Source organism: Chiloscyllium punctatum, chromosome 16 (assembly GCF_047496795.1).
Source record: "Chiloscyllium punctatum isolate Juve2018m chromosome 16, sChiPun1.3, whole genome shotgun sequence".
In the NCBI taxonomy this organism is placed as follows: Eukaryota; Metazoa; Chordata; class Chondrichthyes; order Orectolobiformes; family Hemiscylliidae; genus Chiloscyllium; species Chiloscyllium punctatum.
The window spans coordinates 62,477,754-62,504,205 of record NC_092754.1 but is presented as its reverse complement, the minus strand read 5'-3'; positions in this window follow the sequence as shown (position 1 = coordinate 62,504,205).

Here is a 26,452-nt window from a genome sequence, read left to right as displayed (position 1 = left end):
CACACAAGGCCGAGCTAGTTTCCTGGTGCTATCATATCGAACTCACCTCATTAACTACCCACCCCACCCCATGGTGTCCCTCTCACTCAATACCAGCCCGATTCTTCCACCTATCATTGTTGGAGGTACTCACCATCGCCTGGGTGCCCCTGGATATTACGTGATCCCTGGCACTGGGGCCATCTTTAAAAGGCCAAGGGGCACACGGTTGAGCTTTCTCAGTTTGGAGCTGCCCAGCCCAGTTTACCTCGAGCATGGCAGATAAGGGGCAATTACACCACGGTTTGTCGACAGGGGCACAGAGGTCCTCGTGGATGGGCTAGTACAGAGGGGACCATTCACTTCCCAGAGGAGGCCACACTTCCAGAACCACCGAGCATGGTCTGAGCTCACCACCCAGCTCAGTGCAGTATCTGTGGTCTGAAGAAATGCCCAGCAATACAGGACAAGGATCAATAACCTTCCCCACTCTGTCAGGATAAGGGTCACTGTATTCTCTCTGCTCCCTCACACTCACTGTATATCTCTTATAGCACCGACACCGAACAAGGCTCATGGTCCACCACTCTCACTGTCGCATGCTGCACCTTCTCTCTCTCTCTGTCTATGTCTCTGCCTTTGTCTCTGTCTATCTCTGTCTCTCTGTCTCTCTCCCACTCCCTCCGCTTTACCCCCCCCCCCTACACTAATAACATTGCATGGATACAACACTGTGGACTGACTCCCCTCAGACCCCTCACCATGAGCCTGTTCCCCACCTCTTCCAGCACTAACAGCAGGACCACACACCCCGACCCTTCCTCCCTCCCCTTCTCCCATTCCAGGAGAAACAGCCTGGAATAGGACAGAAAGGGCCTATCCGGGTGGTGGGGTGCCCAATATCCGTTCCCTCACCCCCTCCCCCCGCCATGTGTGGAGGACCCTGGTAGGAGCCGGAGAGGACCGGAACACCTCGTGTGGAGATTCTGAAACATCCACGTCCCACCGACCGAGTAAGGAGCAATGTTCAGTGAAGGGCAATTCTCACTTTAAACCCACTGGCAGCTCTGTTTCCCCCCGGCACAACTTAGAAGCCGTGGCCCTGATGTCATCTCCCTTTTGTGTTGAGCTGGTACAAATGGAATCCCCACGGTCTCGGTGGGCAGGAGGATGGGCTCACAACACATCGTCACCACCACCTCCCAGGAAGGGAGCACAGAGACTCCCTCCTATACCTCCTCCTGTAAACAGCTCAGATACTGAAACTAATCTGTGATAGTTAATGCTCTCCCCACTTGTCTTGACATCTTCAACAATCTGTGCTCATATACACACAGGACCCTCTGCTCCTGCACTCCCTTTATAACGGTACGACCTGTATTAAACTGCCTTTCATTGTCTTTCCTACCACAGTCGATCAGCTCACACTGCTCTGCATTGATCCCCATCTGCCTTACACCTGAACACTACACCAATGTGTGATTGTCCTGTTAGAGTTCCACACTGATCTCCATAGACTTCAGAGTTCTTCTAGGTTCGGTGCCACCTACAAACATTGAGATTGTTATAGTGTCACAGTCCCCATGAAACAACTGAAATCCTGCCACACTCACGAGTGTGAGCAAGTGAACTACTGATATATTCCCATGGACAGAGTCGAATAATGACATACTGTCAATGGAGCAACACAAATCCTGACACATACGAGACAGAGTAGATGAAATATTGACAAACCACAGAGCAAGAGAAATCGGATAGGTTCCACTTATCTATATTCATCAGAGTATAATGTGATGAAGTTGAAAGTGTGTACTGTACCTTTAAGAGAGGATGAATGCTGTTCTGAACTGAGAGCTTACAAGCACCTGTGATATGAGAGGATGGCAGACCCAGAAACAATATATTGCTGTCGAGCTGGAGTCGGGTAATAAGCAGTTATGAGAAAGGGGGTCCCAGAGTTGTGAATAGTTCATGTAAAATGTTCACTTTCAGAGTGAAAAAATAAATTGATGTTATTATTTAAATAGTAGAATTTGGTAGGTCTGTCACTCATATTTTAACAGTTTACGAGGCGAACTTATGTTTAGTTTAAATTACCAGATGAGCTTCACGCTGTGTCCTAACCATTCCCGTGTGTGTATCTGTGTGTCTCTGTGTGGCGCAAGTCTGTCAGTCTCTGTGGTGCTTAAAGTGATGCAATGCCACCCTCTGCTGGCCTCCCCACGCCACTGCACAGGCATTGGCAGAGGGTGAAAACCAACAGGGATTCATTCAGAGGGGGGGGGGAGGGAGAGGGCAGCTGCTCACAGCACCATCCAAACTGATGTCTGATCCATGTACAGATCTAAATGTCCTTTAAACGTTGTAACTGTCCCTGCTTTCACCACTTCCTCTGGAAGTTCATTCCACACACAAGCCAGCTTCTGTCTAAAATAATTACCTCTCATGACATTTGTGAATCATTTTTCCTCGCATCTTAAAATATCCCTCAGTTTTGAATCCCCAACTCTAGGGAAAAGACATCAGCCTTTCTGCTTATCTGTACCCCTCACGATTTTGTAAACTTCTGTGAAGTTACCCCTTAATCTCATACTCTCCAGTGAAAAAAAGTCCCAGCCGATCCAGCCTCTCCTTATAGCTCACTCCCTCCATTCCCAGCAACATCCAGGTTAATCTCTTCTGAACCCTCTCCAGCTTAATAATATCAAGGTCAGTAATATCTGGGTGAATAGTCAAGGTGTTTTCTAAGGGTACGGGGAGTCCAAAACTAGAGGACATAGGCTTAAGGTGAGAGGGGAAACATTTAAAAGTGACCTAAGGGGCAACTTTTTCACCCAGAGGGTGGTGTGCCTATGGAATGAGCGGGCAGGGTGACCAGGCTGGACACAGTATTCCAGAAGAGGTCTCACTAATGTCCTGTACAACCACAACATGACATCCCAATTCCGATACTCAAAGGTCTGTCCTATGAAGACAAGTGTGTTAAACACTTTCTTAACCACAAGATCTATATGAGGTGCAAATTTTAAAGAATTAAACCTGACGGACTAGGTTTCTGTACTACAGCACTGCCAAAGGCTCTACTTTTAATTGTATACGTCTTGCTGTTGTTTCATTTACCAAATCCAATTGCTCGCATTAATCCAAACTAAACTCCACCTGCCACCCCTCAGCCCAGTGTGTGATATTAATGCCACCTCACCGGCCCCCTTCAATTTTAAAGTTCCCATCCCTCTCCAGGAGGCCTGCACACTCCGGCCTTGAGTTTCACAAAGACCCTGAGCTTGGGTAGCATTGTGTGGTTTGGGGGAGGAGGGACGGATTGCAGACACAGTCAGTGGGGAGGAGGGGCTGGACAGTTATCACTGGCCTGGTACCATTTCATGGTTTTAGGAAGTGGGCAGTCGCATGTTAAAGGTGGGTAATACCGCTCGGTGCTTTGGGGCCAGAAATTAAGCTCTTCCTTCGTCTCTGGTGTTCAGTAATAAATATCCATTTGAGACCCTTCATTGGGCAGAGTGTGTCTGCAGGATTTCTTTCCCTAATATTGCAGACTACAGATAATAGCAATTAAAGCTGTTCATAGTTAATTTCGATGGCACAGCACGTGCACTCAAAATACTAGTTAAGACAAATATTTTGCATTTGTTTAACAATACAAGGTGTTTTCTTGTAACTCAGTAATGGCAACCTGATTATAATAAATAGGAGAAAGTGAGGATGGCAGATGCTGGAGATCAGAGCTGAAAAATGTGTTGCTGGAAAAGCGCAGCAGGTCAGGCAGCATCCAAGGAGCAGGAGAATCGATGTTTCGAGCATAAGCCCGTCTTCAGGAATGAGGCTGGTGTGCCAAGCAGGCTAAGATAAAAGGTAGGGAGGAGTGACTTGGGGGAGGGGCATTGGGAATGTGATAGCTGGAAGGAGGTCAAGGCGAGGGTATTAGGCCGGACATTGGCCTATCGCAGCTACACTGGCACCACCCCCCACCTTTTCCTCCGCTACATCGATGACTGTATCGTCGCTACCTCGTGCTCCCACGAGGCGGTTGAACAGTTCATCAACTTTACTCACACTTTCCACCTCAAATTCACCTGGACCGTCTCAGACTCCTCCCTCCCCTTCCTAGACCTCTCCATTTCTATCTCGGGCGACCGACTCAACACGGACATTTTCTATAAACCGACTGACTCCCACAGCTACCTAGATTACACCTCCTCCCACCCTGCCCCCTGTAAAAACTCCATCCCATATTCCCAATTCCTTTGCCTGGGCTGCAACTGCTCCCAGGAGGATCAGTTCCAATACCGAACAAACCAGATGGCTCCTTCTTCAAAGACTGCAACTTCCCCTCAGCCATGGTTGACGATGCTCTCCACCACATCTCCTCCACTTCCCGCGCCTCCGCCCTTGAACCCTGCCCCTCCAATCACCACCAGAACAGAACCCCATTTGTCCTCACTTACCACCCCACCAACCACTGGATACATTGGAACATCCTTCGTCATTTCCGCCACCTCCAACAGACCCCACCACGAAGGATATATTTCCTTTCCCCACCCCTATCAGCGTTCCGGAAAGACCACTCCCTCCGCCACTCCCTCGTCAGGTCCACACCCCCACCAACCCAACGTCCACTCCCGGCACCTTCCCCTGCAAACACAAGAAATGCTAAATTTGCGCCCACACCTCCCCCCTCACTTCCCTCCAAGGCTCCAAGGGATCCTTCCATATCTACCACAAATTCACCTGCACCAACACCACACATCATTTACTGCATCCGCTGCACCCGATGTGGCCTTCTCGACATTGGGGAGACAGGCCGCCTACTTGCGGAATGTTTCAGAGAACACCTCTGGGACGCCCGCACTAACCAAACCAACCGCCCCGCGGCTGAACACTTCAACTCCCCCTCCCACTCCACCAAGGACATGCAGGTCCTTGGACTCCTCCATCGCCAGACCATGGCAACAAGACGCCTGGAGGAAGAGCACCTCATCTTCTGCCTAGGAACCCTCCAACCACAAGGGATGAAAGCTGATTTCTCCAGCTTCATCATTTCCCCTCCACCCACCTTATCTCAATCCCAACCCTCAGATTCAGCACCACCTTCTTGACCTGCAATCTTCTTCCCGACCTCTCCACCCCCGCCCTATCACCCTCACCTTAACCTCCTTCCACCTATCACATTCCCAACGCCCCTCCCCAAGTCCCTGCTCCCTACCTTTTATCTTAGCCTGCTTGGCACACCAGCCTCATTCCTGAAGAAGGGCTTATACCCAAAACGTCGATTCTCCTGCTCCTTGGATGCTACCTGACCTGCTGTGCTTTACCAGCAACACATTTTTCAGTTCTGATTATAATAAATCCACACCGAGCTGAAAGCGGGCACTAAAATATGTCCCAGAATCTGGGTATGGTAGTGTAGTGGGTAGTGTCCCTGCCTCTCAGTCAATGCTCTGAATTTAATCCAATTACTGAACTTGTGTGTTAGTGTTCCTAGCTCTGGACTAGAAGGCCTGGATTCAAGTCCTGACTATTGCAGAGGTATGTCACGTCATGTCAGAACAGGCTGATGAGCAAACACAGAGGAGAATAATGTTCCAGCTTTATGGGTATTGCTGAGTGATGCTAGTCCCTACCTCCGGACACAAAGGTCTAGGTGTAAAGCCCACAGAAGTGTCTCAGGATACATATGAACAAACTGATTAAAATGGATTTAGAATTGTGACCTGATGGAGAAGGAAGAGGTGTCAGTATTGAATTTCAGAATTTCGGCCCAGGATGACTGAAAGTCCAGTCATTCGTGTTGATTGGAGTCACATTTCGCAGCTGTAAAGGTTTATAAAATCAGAATGGTCATGGATAGGGTGAGTAGTCAGAGGAAGTGGTGGAGGCTGGTACAACTGCAGCATGTAAAAGGCATCTGGATGCTGACAGACCCGGCGAGCTTTTCCAGCAATTTCTGTATTTCTTTAAAAAATGCATTCATTTTTACACAGGTATTCTGAATAAATTAAACATTTTATTTTTTAATGACGCAGGGCAATGTAAACATATTTCAAATCAAACAAGACCATTTTCTGCTAAGGATATGACACTGTGTATGACAGCAGCAATGATGCACCTGCATGGAGCAGGGAGTGTGATGGAGACATAGTTTGGACAATGTATAAGGAGACCTCACCAGTCCAGGAGGTCCAGTTTGGGAGAGGATGACATTACTGTGTGATTCAACTCAGAGAGGGAGAAAATGTAATATACCCGAGAAGGATTGGCCTATTGCACTCTCCCTCCTTCATTATTACTCATCACAGCAATGTGCGCAAGCTAAAAAAAACCTCTACAGTCATCGTTACCTTTCTTATTTTTATGGAATCCCTGCAGTGTTGACACAGGCCCTTCGACCCAACAAGTCCATACCAACCTTCCCAACACTTACCCCTGACTAATTCATCTAAACTAGAAATCCCTGAACACGACAGACAATTTAGCATGACCAATCCACCGAACCTACACAGCTTGTGGTAGGAAACTGGACCACCCATTAGAAACTCACACAGACAAGAGGAGAATGTGCAAACTCCACACATACAGTCACCCAAGGCTGGAATCGACCCCAAGTCCCTGGTGCTGTGAGGCAGCAGTGTTAACCACCGTGCTGCCCTTGGGTGATCATTGACCAGAATTCACTGGAATCTCTTCTCTGCCTAAAGCAAAGGGAATTAAGCCAAATCCAACTTTCCCAGGATGGAATCCCATTGCTAGCAGCTGTGTGAGTACAATATCTTCAGAAACAGAATAGCGTTTTGGACAATCTCACAATTTTCCCTTTAGTCATGAGTTCCAATAATATCTGAACAGAGTTCTTTTAAGTTAAAAGTGTGTGTGTGTGTGTGTGTTTAGAAAGGGAAATATTGGTTATATACTTGCAATACCCAAACCGTTTACCATTCATCTTTCCATCACAGTTTGAGTAACATTGCTCTGGATCATAAATGTGCTATTTGAGCAGATTAAAGAAACTAACCTGACTTGTTCCTAAAACTGACCCTGACCCAGTCTGAGACCAATATGATCGGCCATATCACAAACCTGGTGACATTTAACATTTGTTGGGAGCAGTGGAGGAGTGGGACTAGAAAAGGAAATAGTGACCCCAAAACCCGTGAACTATAGACCGGTGAGCCTGATGTCAGCGGTGGTAAAGTTGTTGGAGGGGATTCTGAGGGATAGCATTTACATACATTTGGGAAGGCAAGGGCTGATGGGGGTAGACAACGTGTCTTTCTGCATGGGAAATCATGTCTCATTAATTTGGTTGAGTTTTTTGAAGGGATAACAAAGAAGATTGATGAAGACAGTTTGGTAGACATTGTCTATATGGACTTCAGCAAGGTGTTCATTTAAAGAACAAAGAGCAAAGAAAATCTACAGCCCAGAAACAGGCCCTTCGCCCTCCAAGCCTGAGCCGATCCAAATGTACTGTCTAAACCTGTCGCCCAATTCCTAAGTATCTGTCTCCCTCTGCTCCCCACCTACTCATGGATCTGTCCAGACGCATATTAAATGAATCTACCGTGCCTGCCTCTACCACCTCTGCTAGCAACGTCTTCCAAACGCCCACCACCCTCTGTGTGAAGTACTTACCGCGTGTATCCTCCTTAAACATTCCACTTCTCACTTTGAAAGCACGACCTCTCGTTATTGAATCCTTCAACCTGGGAAAAAGCTTGTCTCGATCCACACTGATTCCTGAAGAAGGGCTTATGCCCGAAACGTTGATTCACTTGCTCCTCGGATGCTGCCTGGCCTGCTGTGTTTTTCCAGTACCACATTTTTCAATTCTGTCCACCCTGTCTATACCCTTCATGATTTTGCAAACCTCAATCAGGTCCCCCCTCAATGTCCTTTTTTCTAGTGAAAGTAAACCTAACCTACTCAGCCTCTCTTCATAGCGAGTATTTCATTCTGATTGGTAGACAGATTAGTAAGGTTCGGTCACATGGGATACAGAGGAAGCTAGTCACAATTGGCTTGAAGGAAGAGGGGTATTTTTCAGACAAGAGGCTTGTGAGCAGCAGTGTGCTCTAAGAATCAGTACTGAGTTCACTGCATTTCATCATTTATGTCAGAGTTTTAGATGTGAATATTGGGGCCATAGTTAGTAAGTTTACAGATTACATCAAAAAGGTGGTGTAGTAGATTATCTCAGAGACCACAATTAGATGGGACAAAGGGGCAAGGAGTGACAGATGAAGTTTAATTTAGATAAATACGAGGTTTTGCAGTTTGGGAAGGCAAATCATGGCAGAAATTATACACTGATGTTAAGGTCCTGGAGAGTGTTGTGGAACAAAGGGACATAGGACTGCAGGTACATTGTTCCTTGAAAGTGGAGTCGCAGGTGGACAATGTGGGACAGAACACATTTGGCACATTTGCCTTAATCAGTCGGAACATTGAGTATAGGGGTTGTGGTGGTATGTTGTAACTGTACAGGATGTTGGTGAGGCCACTTTAAGAATACTACGTACAACTCATTGTCTGCAGAAATGATTTCGACACCGATGTTCCAGGACTGGAAGTTTGAGCTTCGTGGAGAGGTTGATTAGGTCGAGGTGCTTTCTCCTGGAGTGTCAGAGGCTGAGGGCTGACATTATAGAGGTTCACAAAACCAGCAGTGGCATGGATATTCTAAACAGCCACGTTCTTCTCCCCAGTGTAGGGGAATCCAGAACAAGAGGGCATAGGTTGGAGGAGAAAGGGCGAATGATTTCGAAGGGACCTGAAGGTAAATGTTTCACACAGAGAGTGGTGTGTGTCCAGAAAGTGCTGTCAGAGGAAGTGGTGAAGGCGGTTACAATCGCACATTTAAAAAGTATCTGAAAGAAGTGGGATATTGGTCAAATGCTGGCAAATGGGACTGGATCAGATTTGATATCTGATCGGAGTGAACAGGTTGGACTATCGGGACTGTTTCCGTTCTGCATGACTCTCTGACTCGATAAAAAGGATGACGAATAATTCTGAAAGGCTCTTTCAAGTCGGAATCCTCTTCACTGGAAGTGTATTGTGCCTCCATGCTCACATTGATTGAAAGCTGCTTTAGTTAAATATTTGACAGAAGTGTGAGTCATGCATAATGGGATATAGACAGGGAAGTGGGGCTGAGACCACAACCTGATCAGCCAAATCTTAGTGCCTGGTGGAGAAGGCTCAAAGTATCTAATGTCCCACTCCTGCTCCTCAGTCCCATGTTTCTGTGTTCCATTCAGCCCATCAAACCTGCTAGATAGGAGCACTTAGATGCTACTTACTGCTATAAACTGGTGCACAGAAACACAGAGAATTCAGCCCTTCAAAACTGTCCCACACGCTTTGAGGTTATTTGGGAAGTGTCATTGGAAAATCCAGGCACGGGTATGAAAGAGGCCCCTCATCTCTCTTCACAGAGCTTCCCCTCTCTGCAACTTGTGCTTCATTTGTTGGTCATGTTTAGACCCAAGTTCACTGAGAATACAGCCCCCATACCTCACCCAGAGATGGCTCACAGAATCCACTGGTCTCCCTGACTGCAATATGCAACAACAGAGCATTCATGAAAAGAACACCCACTAACATACCAATAACAGAATGTGAGAACATCAGAAACAGGGGCATGTTGTTCACTCCCAAAACCTGCCTGGCCCTTCACTAAGATCATGACTGGCCTGCTCTTGGTCTCAAATCCTCTTTCATACCCAATTCTTCATAGCCCTCAACTCTCTGACAGGTCAATATCCATCTACCTCCTCTTCAAATACTTTCAGTCATCTAGCTCCCCGAAGACTCTTGAGAAGAGAAATCCTGACATTCAATCCCACCTGTTTGAAGAAAACACTTGCTGCTCCTATATCATGGTTTATTGATGTGAACAAAAGAGGTTGTCTCAATGGTTCAGGTATAAATGACTGGCCCTGATATCAAGGCAGTGGTTAACTTCTGTTGACGTAAAGGAGCTTAACAAAACTTGACTTAATGGGAATCAGAGTAAACTCTCCAGTGTTTGGTGTCAAACATGGCTCAAAGGAAAATGTTCATCATCTCAGTCCTGGGTCAGCTCTGTGGGAGATCCTCAGGGTAGCTTCGTCTCCACAAACATCTTCAACTGCTTCATCAATGTCTCCCCACCCCCACCCTCCCCACCATAAGATCAGAAGTGGGGATGGTCACAGAAGATTCCACAATGTTCAGAATATTTTGTTCCCCCTCAGCTCCTGAACTGGTCTGTGTCCGTGTGTAGCAGGTCCCAGACACACTCAGGCTTGTGCTGTTAAAGTGTCGGTAACATTCATGTAACAGCACTGCCTGACACTGCACATTGCCACAGTAAAACAAGAGTTCATTCAGCACCTCACGCTAGTTTCACAGGAATATGAGGAAGCCATTCAGCCCATTGACACTATTGGAGAAGAACAGGGACAGCCCACTCAGTACCTCCGGCCTATTACTCAGGAAGAGAAGGAGTCTCGTGTGATGGACCACCAGAGCCCCTCGAAAATATTTGAAGGCAGTAGCGTAGTCTCTAATGTTTTCTTATTTTAAAGGGAATGTAAAGTGTCTGTTCCAGATGCAATGTGACAGCATCAAGAGAAAATTTAGAGAGAGTAGCAGTCAGGAGACATTCCCCAAAGCTTCCAACTCTGTGGAGACCCCAATAGTTTCTGATGTTACTGAGAAACCAAAACCCAGAGATCCTAATATGTGAGAGCTGGCCACACTCACTCAAGTGTCTTAACTAACCAGCTTGGTAATGATTGTTCAATCTCTCTCTTAAAAGAATCCAGGACAAAATAACCTCTTAAAGCTGCAGCATCATCACACTTGTCGGTACATCGACCTGTCAAACAGGAACCAGGGTTAACCAGTCAGGCCCTTGGCCTTGTCCAATCGGACGAGGAAGATGCCAATCGGCCCCTTGAGTCACTTAAACAGGAACAGCAGGAGGCCATTCCCACCTCAATGCACTTACACGGGAGCAGAATGTGGTCATTGATGCTGATTCCTGATGAATGTCTTATTCCGAAACGTCGATTCTCCTGCTTCTCGGATGCTGCCTGACCCGCTGTGCTTTTCCAGCAATCGAGGCTCGACTCTGATCTCCAGCATCGGCAGTCTTAAGTGTCTCCAGATTGATGCTCTAACATGATGACCAAGTGGAGCAGAGGCTGCACAGACAGACTGCTCCACGTTGTTCCTCCTGGCTCCGTTGCTCATGATACACATGTAGGTCTTTAACATGGTGAGGAGGGAAGCCATATGTCTTGTGTGAAGTCTCAAGAAGGCACCTTCCCATCTCCGAGAAGACAGCCTGGTGTTCTCTATGTAAGGCGGAAGCTGGTGGGAATGGCTACCTGTTTCAGATGGAAGGTATTGTGGCTGCTGTTGGGGATTGTGAACAACCTGACGTTCAGGACAGGGTTCACACGCTGACTGCACAATAACCTGGGGAGAGTTAGTAAAGGCATATAAACTATTCGGAAAGCCATGTTAGATTGATGAATGGACTCTCTAAGTTCAAATAATGCTGATCATGTTCATGTTGATCTTGTCGAGTGCACGTCCTGTTCAGTGTATCCTGTATGCCTTCCTCTGTCCAAGTCTATTTCCACCCTATGATCTGTCTGGCCATGCTTCCTGTGATCTGCTTCCACTGCTCATAAACAAAGTGTTTCCCTGTACTGAGGTACACGTGACAATAAATCAAACCCATCAATCCTGGGTAAAGTATGGAATTTCTCACACCACCAATGTGTCTTTTGGAAATAAGTGATCGCTGCCACTCCTCGTGTTTCAGCGTCACCATTTCTTCATCTCTCACAGCTCTCCAGATTATACACTCAGTTTATTCACTCTATCCTCATGTTACCATCACCGGTGTCTGTGGTAAGGAGATCATCCTTTACAAAGGAGATCACATCTGTCCAGAGTGCTCCAAATGCTCTCTCAGCAAGGCTCTACAACAGCAGGAAGATGGCTTTACTTCTGTACTTGAATCATCTTACAATGAAGGACAGCATACCATTGACTGCACCCATTACATACACAGGGTTTGATTCGGAGCAGTCAGCATAGACTTGTGAGTGGGAGATCATGCTTCCCAAATTTGTTAGAGTTCTTTGATGAAGTGACCAGGAAGGTTGATGAGGACAGAGCGGTAGACATAGTCTCTATGGATTTCAGTAAGGCCTTTGATAAGTTCCCACAGGGCAGGCTGCTCTGGAATGGGACATCATGTGGAATGCTGGGGGAACTGGCAAATTGGATGCACAGTTGGTTTGATGGTAGAAGGCAGAGGGTTTAGTGGAAGGATGCTTGTCAGACCGGAGGATGGGTCCATTGCTGTTTGTTATCTATCAATTAGTTGAGAATGGACAAGACATGATTAGTAAGTTTGCAGATGACACTAAAATAAGTGGGAGCATGATCAGTGAGGAAGTTTCTCAGAAATTGCAGCAGGACCTTAATCAGGTGGAGAAATGGGCAGAGAAATGGCAAATGGAATTTAATATAGATGCGTGATGTCTTACATTTTGGGAACTCAAATCAAGGTAGGAGTCTCATGGTGAATGGGAGAATCTTCAAGTGTGTAGTGGGCAGAGAGACCTTGGTGTTCAGGTGCACGGTTCTCTGAGAGTGGAGTCACAGGTAGGCAGGGCAGTGAAGAAGGCTTTTAGCACATTGGCCTTCATCAGGTAGGACATTGAGTATAGAAGTTGGGAATTTATGTTGCAGTTACACAGGACTTTGGTAAGGCTGCACTGAGAGTATTGTACTCAGTTTTGTCACCTTGTTATAGGGAGGATGTTATTAAATTAGAAAGAGTGCAGAAGAAATTTTCAAGGACGTTGCCAGGACCCAATGGTCTGAGTTATAGGGAGAGTTCGGACAAGCTAGGACCTTTTCTTTAGCATGTAGAAGACTGAGGGAGTCCTTATAGAGCTGAATAAGATCATGATGGTAGGGTTAATGCTCTCAGTCTTTTTCCAAGGTCCAGAGAATCGAGGACGAGAGAGGATCAGTTTAAGGTTAAAGGGGAAGGAATAAAAGGCAACTTGTTGGGCCACTTCTTTACACAGAGGGCTGGTACGTGGATGAGCTGCCAGCAGATGTGGTTGAGGGGGTTACATTAAAAACATTTCAAAAGTATTTGGATAAATATGTGGATAGGAAAGGACTGGAAGGATATTGGCCAACTGCAGGGAATTGGGGTTAGTGTGGATGGACATTTACAAGGTGGAGTCAAAACCCCTCTGTTAATTAAAACCAAACACCCAGAAAAGCTCGCCCCACCACGTAATCTGTTAAAATATGAGTGACACAGATCTCCTACATTCCACTATTTAAACAAAAATTAGCAAGTTAGTTTCTTAACTTTAATGGTGAACACTAAACAACAGCTATTCACAAATACAAGCCCCTCTTTTCTTAGCTACTTACTATCTGACTCCAACTCTGTAAAAATATTCTGCTCCAAAAGCCCACATATTAAACATTACAATCTCAAGACCACACAGTCTCCATCTTCCCTGCTGTGTTCAATCTTCCAGCTGCTGGTCTCCCTGGGTCATTTTTTTTTATTGCAAGTAGGTTTACATGAACATGTGTCTTTGATAGAGAGTGTTTGAGATGGTCAGTTCGCACTCCTGCTGTACAGCAGTTACTCTGCTGATGAATTGCAGTGACTCTCCCTCTAGTGTTCAAATGCTGGGTTTATATACTCCCCATGATACAATAATTCTCATAATTGGATTGCTTTCCAGATGTCCAAACAATAATATTCAAGTTCCGCTGGCTTCTGGTATCCTGAACGTTATTTAAAATCTTTGGTTGCATTTGAATTGTTGTCAAAACAGCAACCAAAACTCAGGTCTCCATTTCCCAGCTAATTGTGACATATGGAACAATCTGACATTTAGCTGGCATCTGTGCTGTACTTTCTATTCAACAAAACCCGTTCTGTCTTAAAGTGACCTGACATGCTTTCGGCTTCATAACACCTCCCTCCTTCTGAAAACAAAAGAACCAACAGAATGAAAAGATGGCTTCGTTTCTTTTCCTCTAATTCTTAATCCCATTATTATGGAATACAAAAGGATTAATCTCAATTATGTCATTCATATTAATTTAAACCGGAATAAGTCAAATCTCAGCTAAACTTTTTCCTTTAAATCCGCGATAACACATCTACTATCAAATTTTAGGACCCACAGCATGTACATTTTGTAAGTTTAAAGTTGGTGTGATAAGACTCCAATGAAATACTCTCATATTCTGGTCTTTAAATATTCCAAAAAACGTGAGAGGTTTGTCGTTGTCCACAACCATCTCCGACAATTTATTTGTCACATAAACATTAAAATATTGTCAGGTCAGTGCAAAACGTGATCATTCTTTTTCAATAATGGAAAATGTTGTATTTTTCTTTCTGGTGGATATTGCGTTTTTCAACAAGTATCCAATTAGTCACTCAAATCCATCATAACCCTTCTGTATCAATACATCAACCCCTAAATCCCTAGAAGCAAATAGAATTTTCAAAGGGTTTCAGAATATTTGGTATAGCTAAAACTGGTGCGGTGATTAATCCGGCTTTAAAATTCTCAAATACCTCCTGGCATTGTTCTGTCCACCACAATTCTGTTTCCTTCTTTACTAAGTCCATCAGTGGTGCCAATACGCTGCTGAAGTTTGGAACAAACTTCCAATAGAATCCAATCAGTTCCAAAAATTGAAGCACCTCTTTCTTCGAGGATGGTTGTGGAAATTCCTCAAAGCCCTTCGTCTTTGTGTTCCATGGGGTCAACCTTCCATGTCCAATGTAATGTCCCAAGAACGTCACCTCTGCCTTCGCGAATTCTGTTTTCTTTAAGTTTATTACCAGTTTTGCTTCTTGTAATCGTTCAACATGCTCTGCCAACTGTAACATGTGAGCTTTCAATCACTTGCTAAAGGTCACTACATCATATAGATAAACTACGCAATTTGTTCATCTGACCATACCTCTGTTCCTGAGTCAGTCAACCTGGCTTTGAAGGGAATTCCTATCACTGGTGGCAATACTAATACGTCATCCCCACACGAAATCGTCAAAATTTCAGAGTTTTTATCTGCTACGTGCTTCAATCTATGCTGTGCCCTTCAGGTGCTGTTTAGCTAACTCACCTACTCCATCTAATCTCTCCCTCACCTCACATACATAATCCGAGTGTGAGATCTCTGACTTCGGTCCTGTCAATTTATATTCAATTAATTCCAAAGGACCTCTCACTTCAAATATTAACTCAAAGGAAGTAAACTGAGTAGATTCATTTGGGGCAAATAATTTTTGTCCAATGGCAAACAATTCAATGAGACACCTTCATTCCAATCATTCTAGTAATCCTGACAGTACACTGTTAATATGGTCTTCAGCGTCTGATGCTAACTTTCCAAGGCTCCCTGGGATTCAGGATGGGACGCCCTTGATTTAAACTGCTGTATGCCGAAGCTATCCATGACTTCCTTAAACAGCTGAGCTGTAAAATGAGACCTTGGTCTGAATGAATCTCTCTGCGGAGCCCACAGTGAGTAAAGAAAGCTACCAACTCCTCCAACTCCCTTTTTACCTTAACGCTCCATAATAGAATTGCCTTTGGAAATCTGGTAGACACATCCATTATGGCTAGCAAATATTAGTTTCCACTTTTATTTTAGATAGGGGAGCTACACAACTCATCATAACCTACGTGAAATGTTCTTCGAATGCAGGAATTGGTAACAAAGGTGCTGGCTTTATTACTGCCTGTGACTTACCTACCATTTAGAATGTTTGACATGTACTTCAAAAAATAACCACGTCCTTGTGCATTCCAGGCCACTAGAAATTCCTCTGTACCTTAACCTGAGTCTTCTGTACACCAAGGTGACCGCCTGCAGTTAGTTTATGTGCTACCCGTAACACTGTACGCTACCTCTAAAACAATCTGGTGCACTGCGGCCCATTTCCCTTCTGCACTAACCTATCGGGGTCTCCATTTTAATTTTAGCATTCTATCTTTAAGTTAATAACGTTCGACAATATATCTTGATTCCTTTTCTGTGTGCGTGCATGTGTATGTGTGTGTGAATGTGTGTGTATATATCTGTTATAAGTCCATTAGCCTTTCAGGACTAAACACCTCTGCCTGATCCTCTGCCTGTTCAGGTTTTTCCTGCACCGTGACATCAAACAGGGGGTCAGTTCACTGCACAGCAGCTCCTTTGGCTTTTTATTACGGTTTTCCTTCCTGCTCTAACTTATGACAGTGGAATCTTGTTACTATGCAGTCTGGAAAAATCCTGGGTATTTTTCTTTTAACTCCCCAATTCCCTAGTTTTCCTTTTGCCTTCTCCAACACATGGGGTGCCACTCCCAACTTGGATCCTGCTAAATCGTTCACAAGAATAAACTGTATTCCTGGAAATGACACTCTGTTACTCACTGTCACTGTTACTGCCCCAACCTTGATTTGGCATTTCATCCTGATGTTACACAAGGGAATACTTAATTTCTAACCCCATTCCACAAATTGTCACGATCTTGATTAATATGTCAGAAAGAGTGAAAATACTTTCATCTCTCACTATTAGAGGCCGAGAGAAAGTGAGGGCTGCAGATGCTGGAGGTGAGATTTGAAAAGTGTGGGCTGGAAAAGCATAGCCAACCAGGCAGCATCTGAGGGGCAGAAGAGTTGACGTTTCAGGCATAAATTCTTCATCAGGAAAGTGGGAGGTGGGGTAAGGGAGGGGGAAGGGGGCCGAGAAATAAATAGGAGAGTGGGAGTGGAGCTGGGTGGAAAATAGTTTGGAAGGCGATAGGTAGGCGCAGGTGGGGTGAGATGGTAATAGGTCGGAGAGGAGGGTGTTGTGGACAGGACAACTAGAACCCTCAAACTAGAACCATCATCAACGTTGACTTCACCAAATTCCAAATCTCCCCTCCCCCAACCTCTGCCAGATTGAACCATTCAACCTAGCACTGCCCTCTTGAACCGCCCTAACTGGCCATCTTCCTTCCCACCTACCGACTCCACCCTCCCAACCAACATATCACTATCACTCCCACCGACATCTTCTTATCGCCTTCCCAGTGACCCTACCACCAGCCCAGCTACTACACTCGTATTTATCTTTCAGCCTCCTTGTACCCCACCCCCCCAACCACATTCCTGACAATCGGTTTCTAACTGATATTCGATTGTTCTGCTTTTTGGAAGCTGCCAGATCTTTTGTGCTTTTCCGGCGCCTCACTTACCAACTATTAGAGACTGAGCAGATCCCATATCTCACAAAATTATAACTTCTTGTCCTTCTCCCCCTGATCTTTCTCAGTAAACTTTATCTACAGAGGCGAATTCTTTCAGAGATCAGGTACTGACTCCATACCCAGGCCCTGTCTCGGCTGTGCACTCTCCTGCAGCTCCTCAGCTCTACTTGGGGTCTCCTTTACCAGTTTCACTAATGCCACTGGCTTAGCATCTTCTACCTCATCTTTCCCCAAAGTGCCTTCCTTCAACCACCATCACAGTGTGTCCCAGCTTACTTCAATGAAAACACCTTTTCCCAGTGCCCTTCTTAAACCATCGGCACTGTCATTTTATGTGTTCCACTCCCTTATACTGAGAACACCTGAGGCCTTTCACCTCCTTTCAACCCCTTTGGGCTTCTTTTTTCACCTGTGGTAAACTATTGTGCGCTACTGTTCGCTTTGCAATGTGTGAACTTCCCTTCTCCTAATTTCTATCCCTCATAGCATGAAAATTCTCCTGGAAGCTAAATTTCATCTCATGCACCAATGCATATTTACCTGCCATTTCTGCCGCGCTTCTCGCTTCTTGAACTTTCTGTTCGTGCACATGAATTTTTACCATCTCTGGAAGTGAGTCTTTCAACTTCTCCAGCAGATTAATCTCCCTTCGAGCCTCACAGGTCTTATCTATTTTTAGGTCCAGCACCCATCTATCAAAATGACTGTAGTTAACTCTTTCAAAGTTAACATAAGTCTGACCTGGTTCCGTCTCTATTTTTATGAACCTCTGTCTATATGCTTCTGGTACTAATTCATAGCCAATCAAAATAACCAATTTAACATCTTGATAATCTCTTGATCCCTCATCTGACATCGCTGCACATACCTCACCAGATGTGCCCACCAGCTTAGTCGAACGAGCATTACCCACAAGTTCAATGGACATGTCATCTGCCGAGTCATTTTTTTTCAAATGAAATAAAAAAGGTTTTGACATTTTTCTCACCGAAATATGGCAAGGCACTAACATAGTTGTATACATCCCGACGTTCTCCCTTCATCTCCATCCTGTTAATTTAACTTTCTTGTCTAATTCCCAACTTCTGAATCTCAAATTCTCTCTCTCTTTCCTTTTCCTCTCCTTCACTTTTTTTTCTCTCTCTCTTTCCGTCTCTTTCTTTATCTTCTATTTTCAGTTGCCATATTTGCAATTTAAGTTTTATCTAACTCGACTGCACTTGTCTGTTTCTCTGATACATCAAAGTGCTTTACCAACTCCATTACAATTTCAGCTTTCCTTTTGTCCCTGGTTAAACCCAATTCCAACCTATTTGCTAATTCTAAAAAAATGTCCTCCTTTTGTCTTTCTAAACTTTCTTGGCAAATTTGGGAACCTCTTTAGTAATGTTAAAAGCCTTTTCCCTCACTTTTAATTTAAACCACCACCAGTAAACAAAATTAAACAGATTTTCCGACTGGTTTTATTTGAAGATCTAGGTCATTAATTGCAACGTGTTGGAATTTGCTGGGATATTTTGTACCCGAAATCTGTTCAAATCTGTCCAAGTCCCATCCAGCAGGGCCCCAAACTGTGGAGACATCTATGTCGAGCACTTCTGTTAATTAAAACCACAAACCTAAAAAGCTCACCTCACCTCGTAATCTGTTAATACATGAGTGACAAAGAACTCCCAAGTTCCACTAATAAAAGAAAAATAACAGTTTGTATGTATGCAAGTTAGCTCGCTGTGCTTGAAGGTTTGTTTTCTACGATTCGGCACTATGACTAGGTAACATCATCAGTGAGAGTCTCTGCTAAAGTGCTGGTGGTATGTCGCGCCTCTCTATTTATAGGTCTTTGGGTTCTTAAGATGGGTGATGTCATTTCCAGTTCTTTGGTTTACAAGAGAAGGTAGATAGGATCTAAATTGATGTGTTTATTGACAGACGTCTGGTCAGAATGCCATTCCTCTAAGAACGTACTTGCGTGTCTTAGTATGTGTGTGCTTTGTCCCAATCAAAGTGGTGCCCTTCTTTGCCTGTATGTATGGAACATAGTGATAATGGGTCATGTCTTTTGGTGGCCAGTTGGTGTTCATGTATCCTGGCAACATGACAACAGGACTATTTCAATGGCGGAAGAATGATTTTATATACACTGTTTAAATAATGTGTGTGTGCAGATAAGTAACATTTTTCACATGTGCACAACAGATTCTAAATGAACAACGGAGACACGGTTAACAAAAAGTGATGCATATGATGTATAAAATTTATAAAACATTAAAACATCATTTGATTCTCATCTAAAATGATATGTTCTCCTTCCCTCAACGTTCCCTGTTTTTCTGAAATTCTCCACTCCAATCTCTCATTCTTATCAGAATGTGTTATAAATTCTTGCTTCTGGTGTCCCAACGTATTTCAGTTAATCCCCTTTCTACCAGAATTCAATATATTGGCCTGTTGGATACTTTCCAAAGCTCGTGTCTGTCATATTATTGGAGATAAAAAGTCTGGCATCAGAGCCAGCATTTGAACACATTGCTCTGTTGTCCATGCACTATACAAAGGACCACAGCACACAGGAATTGCCAAAACATTGAGGGATGTGCATCTACTTCTTTCGATGATCTAGTTTTCTCATTTTTCACATTTCCTCATCTATGTTGTCTCGCTCTTTCTCTCTTTGTATGTAGTTAAGAAATTTACCAATTATTCTTTGTGTCTCCTCTCTCAAAGCTCCTTCTTTCGGTTTGTATCTATTGGTCTCTTCTTGATGTAATGTGATTATAATTGAACAATGTAACTGCAAAGACATTCAGGAGGAGCTGGCCAGAGTTAATTGGAAAGGGAGCTGAGCAGGGCAGACCATGGAACAGCAAAAGCAGGAATTTCTGGGGATATTTCGGAGGATATTAGAAATTCTCCCAAACGTGATGAAACATACTCATGGCAGGACAAGGCAACCATGAGTAATAGGGCATCAAACCAAAAGAGGAAACAAACAATGTGGTGAAGATGATTGGGAATCCAGAGAATTCATTGGCTCGGAAACTACATAAGGCTGGCATCACTGTCACTGCAGAGCTCTTAATCATGGTCAGGGAAAGAAACAGAGGAAAAACATTCACTTTAAACACAGAAAATGGTATTACTCAAGGAAAAAAGATTCAGATGAATTAAACAATTGAATTAAAAACGGTTAATTGGTTTTGCAGAATGTGTCAGATTGAAAGCCTGATCCGGGGAGAGACCCTCAGGAGAATGAAAGTATGAAAATGGAAGTGTTACCACATCAGAAACCAGAGTAGGTCACTGAGTACATGACTGATGGGTGAATGGGTCTCGATGTGAACTAAGGGACAGACAGCAGAATTGCATTGCAGATATTGCAGTTCAAAACTGCGTATTTATGTAGTGCTGTAGACTACAGCAGCAGAAGCAAAACAGCATTCAACCACAACCTGTAACTTTTAGCCTCGAATAATTTCCAAAGTCTGCCATTACCATCAATATGATCTATGTTTCAGTAATGACTGTGGGTGAACATGACTGGGTCAGAACCACGTGAACCTAAACCTGATGTGAACCCATTAAAGCTACCACATTTGACCAACAGATCTGATCAAAGCTCCGCAATCCTGTCACATTCTGACATAAATGGTGATGGTTGATTAAACAAATGATTGGAGCAAAGGGCTCCACAAATATCCCCATCCTCAATAATCGAAAAGCTCTGCACAGCAGTGTAAAAGACCAGGATGTGGTATCTGCACCACCCTCAGCCAGAAGTGTTGAGTTGATGATCCACCTCACCCTCGCCATGATACCCACAGAATCACAGATGCCTGTCTTCAACCAATTCATTTTGCTGTACGTGACATGAAAAAACAGCTGAACACAGTACGTACGAAAAAGGAAATGGTCCCTGACCCCATTCCTGTAATAGGACTGAAGACTTGTGCTGCACAACAAGCCGTGTCCCTGGGGAAGCTGCTTCATTCCAGATCCAACTCTGACATCTCCCTGGCAATGTGGAAAATTGCTCAACTATGTCCAGTTCCTAAAAGGATTATAATTACAATCTGGCCAGTTACCTCCGCCTCAGTCCCACCTCGACTGTCACATTGGTGGGAGTTCTTATTGACAGAGTTATCAAGCAGAACAGAAATAACCTGCTCAGTTTGATTTCAGATAGGTCCCCATGTAGAGATGGTGCTGCTGTGGAAAGGTCACTGGATTACTAATCCAGACAAGGCACATGCTCTGGCAGCTGGTGTAAGTTAAACACAATTGACAAAATATTAGGATGCAAAGTCTGGTGTCCGTAAATAGTGACCTTCAAGCCAATGTCGATTGTACACACCAATTTGCTTCACAAATGTCCTTTCAGGAAGTGAATCTCCCGTGTTTTCCTGGTCTGGCCTAAACATAACTGCAGACACAGAGACATGTGATCAACTTTGCAATGATCTCTGAATCCGCCAAACAAGACATTCTATTGTATCAAACTGTTCCGAGGTCTAAAGGATAAAACCGGACAGAATACCCGGCCCCAGCCTCAGTATCGGAAAAAGGGAATGAGAAACACAGTCCTGTTGACCCTGCAGAGACCTCCTTCCTAACATCTGAGAGCTTGTGACAACATTTACAGACTACATAGAAACATCGGGAATGGAGTAGGTCATATAACACATTGAGACTTCCCCATTCCAGTTCATGTTCAAATATGCACACAATGCACTTTTCCACACACTGTACACATCCCTTAATGTGATTAACTGTGGGAAGCTATAAAATAGGAAGTGCAGTCGTCCATTTGGTCTGTCGAGTTTGCTACCCAATTCAATATAATGATACCTGGCCCTTTATTTCCATATCGTTCTCCTTCTCTCCCACAATTCCTTTACTGTCTCTAAATCCTTATTTATATTCAGTGTCTTGGCTTCCAGCTTCGAGTGCATTCCCCAGGTTCACCAGTCACTGAGTGCAGACATTTATTGTCATCTCATTGCAGAATGGTCTGTCTGTACCTAATACTGTGGACCCTTGTTTTAGTCACCGCAGCCAGGGGAATTATTATCCCTGCTTCCAATCCATCTCACCCTGTCAGAGCTTTATATATCTCACTGAGATCTCCACCCATTTTCCTAAACCCCATAGAATACAGGCCCAGTCGCCCCCAAACTCTGCTCCCACAACAAGCCTGTCATCCTAGAGATCGTTCTGGTCATCCTTCACTGCTCTCCCTCAATGTCAGGTTTGTCCTTTATGATGTCCTGAGACCAAATCTGCAGAATACTGCACAGTGTTTGAGATAGGGTCACACCAAAGCTCTCTACAGCTGCAGTAAGACACGCTTACTCCTGGACTCAAATCCCCCTGAAATGAAGGTCAGCACATCATTGATCTTCCTATCTGGTTCTTGCTCCTGCAATATTGCTTTCAGTGACTGGTCTACAGGGAGATCCAGATCCTTTGCAATGTTACAGCTCCCCACTTGGTAGGTCTATGTACACTGGGCAGCGTGTGAATGCCATTCCCAGTATTGCCCTGTGGGTTCAGACCTCACAGTGCTGCAGGGACTTCGGAGGGCCGCGCAGAAGGAAACAACAAAAAGGCCCATACGTCGCTTTTCAGATCAACATGTTTCAAACAATCCTTTTTCGAACGAAAAGCTGCCAATCTCTTGTTCCAACCAAAGGGCACACTGTCACCTCAACCCACCTTGCTCTCCATCTGCCACGTATTTGCCCATTCACTCCACTTGTCTTAGTCACCTTGAAGCTTTTTTACAATCTCCTCACCCACTCGCAATCCAACATCCTTTAGTTCTATCAGCAGTTTGGGATATATTGTATTTGATTCCGACAACCAAATGTTAATGGGTATTGTGAACAACTGGGACCTGCGCACCGATATCTGTGATATCCCAGAAACCTTTCTCTGTTTTTTTAAATATGATATTTATTTCCTGAATCTGGGTGTGACTGGCTGGGCCGGCATTTATTGCCTGTCCCTGGTTGCCACTTGAGAAGGTGGTGGTGAGCTGCCTTGTTGAACCGCTGCAGTCCACTGTGGATTCAGTGACAGTAACACCATTGAATGCCAAGGGCAGTGTTTAGATTGTATTTTAGTGGTGATGTTCACGGTCTGGCATTTGTGTGACGTGACTATTACTTGCCACTTGTCAGCCTGGATACTGTCCAGGTCTTGTTGTATTTGAACATGGACTGCTTCAGTATCTGAGGAGCCACAAATGTTGCAGAAGATTGTGCAATCATTGGCAAACATCTCAATTTCTGACCTTAAAATGGAGGCAAGGTCATTGATGAAGCAGCCCTGAAGATGTATGGGCCTAGGCCACTGCCCGAGGGACTCCTACAGACTTGTCCTGGAGCTGAGTTGATGGACTTTCATCAACCATGACAATCTTCCTATGTGTCAGGTATGATTCTAACCAACGGGGAGTTTGCCCCTGATACCCATTGATTCCAGTTTTGCTAAGATCCCTTGATACCACACTTGGTCGAAGGCAGCCTTGATTTAAAGGGCTGTCACTCTCACCCCACCACAGTAATTCAGCTCCTTTGTCCATGTTTGAACCACGGTAATGAGGTCAGGAGCTGAGTGGCCCTGGTGGAGCCCAAACTGTGCGACATTGACCCGGTTATTGCTGAGCAGGTGCTGCTTAAAAGCACTGAGACCTTCCACCACTTTACTGATGATCGAGAGTAGACTGATGGGGTGGTAATTGGCCGGATTGGATTTGTTCTGCTTTTTATATACAGGAGATACTTGGGGTAATTTTCCATGTAATCGGGGAAATGTTGTTGTAACGGTATTGAAACAGCTTGGTGAGGGCGGTGACAAGGTCTGGAGAACCGCATTTCAGTACTATTGCCAGAATGTTGTCAGGGTATGTACCCTCTGAGGTATCCAGTGTCTCCAACTGAATCTGGATATCGTGTGGAGTGAATCAAATTGGCTGATGACTGGTAACTGAATTGTTGAGGGCCACTGGAGGAGGCCGAGATGAATCATCCACTCAGCACTTCTGACTGAAGATTGTTGCGAATGCATGAACGTTATCTTTTGCACTGAAGTGCTAGGCTCTTCCATCATTAAGGATCGGGATACTTGTGGAATGTCATCCTCCGATGACTTGTTTAATTGTCCACTACTAGAAGTAGAAGGACTGCAGAGCTTAGATCTGCACCGTTGCCTGTGGGATCACTTAGCCCTGTCTATGACGAACTGCTTATGCTGTTTGGCACGCAGGTAGTCATGGTTGGTGACTTCATCAGGCAGACACCTCATTTGCAGGTATTCCCAGTGCTGCTCCTGCCCTCCTGCACACTCCATTGAATCAAGGTTGATCCTCTGGCTTGATGGTAATTGTGAGGAGGATATGCCAGGCCATGAGGTTGTGCTGGAGTACAATTCTGCTGCTATTGATGACCCACAATATATTATCGAAACCCAGACTTGAGTTGCTAGATCTGTTCAAAGTCTGTCCTATTTAGCATGGTGACAGTGCCACCTAAAATGCTGGAGGTTATTCTCAATATGCAACTGTGACTTTATCTCCACAAAGACTATGCAGTGGTCACTCTTACCCGATACTGTCATGGACAGATACTTCTGCAGCTGGTAGATTAGTAAGGCTGTGGTCAAATATGGCTTTTCCCTCTTGTGGGTTCCTTCACCACCTGCCGCAGATCAAGTCGAGAAGTTATATCCTTTCGGACCCAACCAGCTCAATCAGTAACGCTGCTGCTGAACCACTCTTTTTGTGGACATTGACGTCCCTAACCCAGAGTACATTTTGTGCCTTTGCCACCCTCAGTGCTTCCTCCAAGTGTTGATCAGCATGGAGGAGTACTGACTCATCAGTTGGAAGAGGCTGGTGAATGGTTATCAGCAGGAGGTTTCCTTTCCCATGTGTAAACTAACGCCATGAGAGTTCATGGGATACAGAGTCACTGTTGAGGACTCCCAGAACAATTCCCTTCAAACTGTATCCCACGGTGCCACCACTTCTGCTTTGTCTGTCCTGCTGGTGAGAGAGGAGATATCCGGGGAAGATGATGGGGTGTCAGGGATATAGTCATACTCACAGAATCAGACGTTAAATACAATGTCAGGCTGTTGCTTCACGTGTCTGTTTATTTCTATCCACTGTTTCCTGCCAGCTGTCCCATTCTAGAAGCATGGCCATATATTCGCCCCAATCCACTAAGATTTGATTTTGCAAACTAGTCTTGGAGCTTTACCAAAATCTTTCTGAAAATCCACATGTTTAACATCCATTGCTTCTCTTTCATTTGTCTCCCAGTCTGTTTCTCAAACATAATTCCCATTTCATAAACCTGTGTTAGTGTTGTCTATGACCATTATTTTCAGTCCCAATAATTTCTCCCAAACGATTTACTTACCATGTTCTATGTCCCATGTACTATTTCGTTTATCACGCCAGACTTGGTTTTCCTGCTATTGCCAGAAAGTTCTGTGAAGACAGAACTGAAGTAGTGGATTCATAGTTTTGCCATTTCCCTATTTCCCATTCTCCATTCTCTGGTTTCAAACTGGAAAAAACCTGCACTTTTTTTTCATACTTCTCACGTTGACATAATTTGACAAGCTATAACAGTTCACTCTTATAACCTTTGTGAACATTATCTTCAGAAACCCATCAATTCTTGTGTTAAGCTGCTCAATCATTGACCTTCCACATCATACACTCACAGGAGCATAGTCTCTGTGCCAACAGAAATACAGCACGATCTATATTAGTCCCACTTTCCGACAAAAGGTTCATAGCCTGGAATGTTATGGCACTTCCAAGTGCTTGTCCAAGTGCTTGATAACTCCCCTCTCAGAAAGTACTTTCCTGACCCCAACACCCTCTGGGTGAAGAAAAGGTCATCTTTAAATCCTTTCAGAACCTCAAACCCTTCACTTTAAAAGTGTGCTCCCTTGTTCTTGACCCTCTGTCTAAAAGGAACAGCTATTGTCTGTCCACCCTGTCGATGCCCCTTGTTACCTTATCCTTCTGAATCACATCCCCCTCAGCCTCTCTCTCAAAAGGAAACAACCCGAGCTTATCCAGCCTCTCTCCATAGCTGATATGCTCCATCCCAGGGAACATCCTGGTGAATC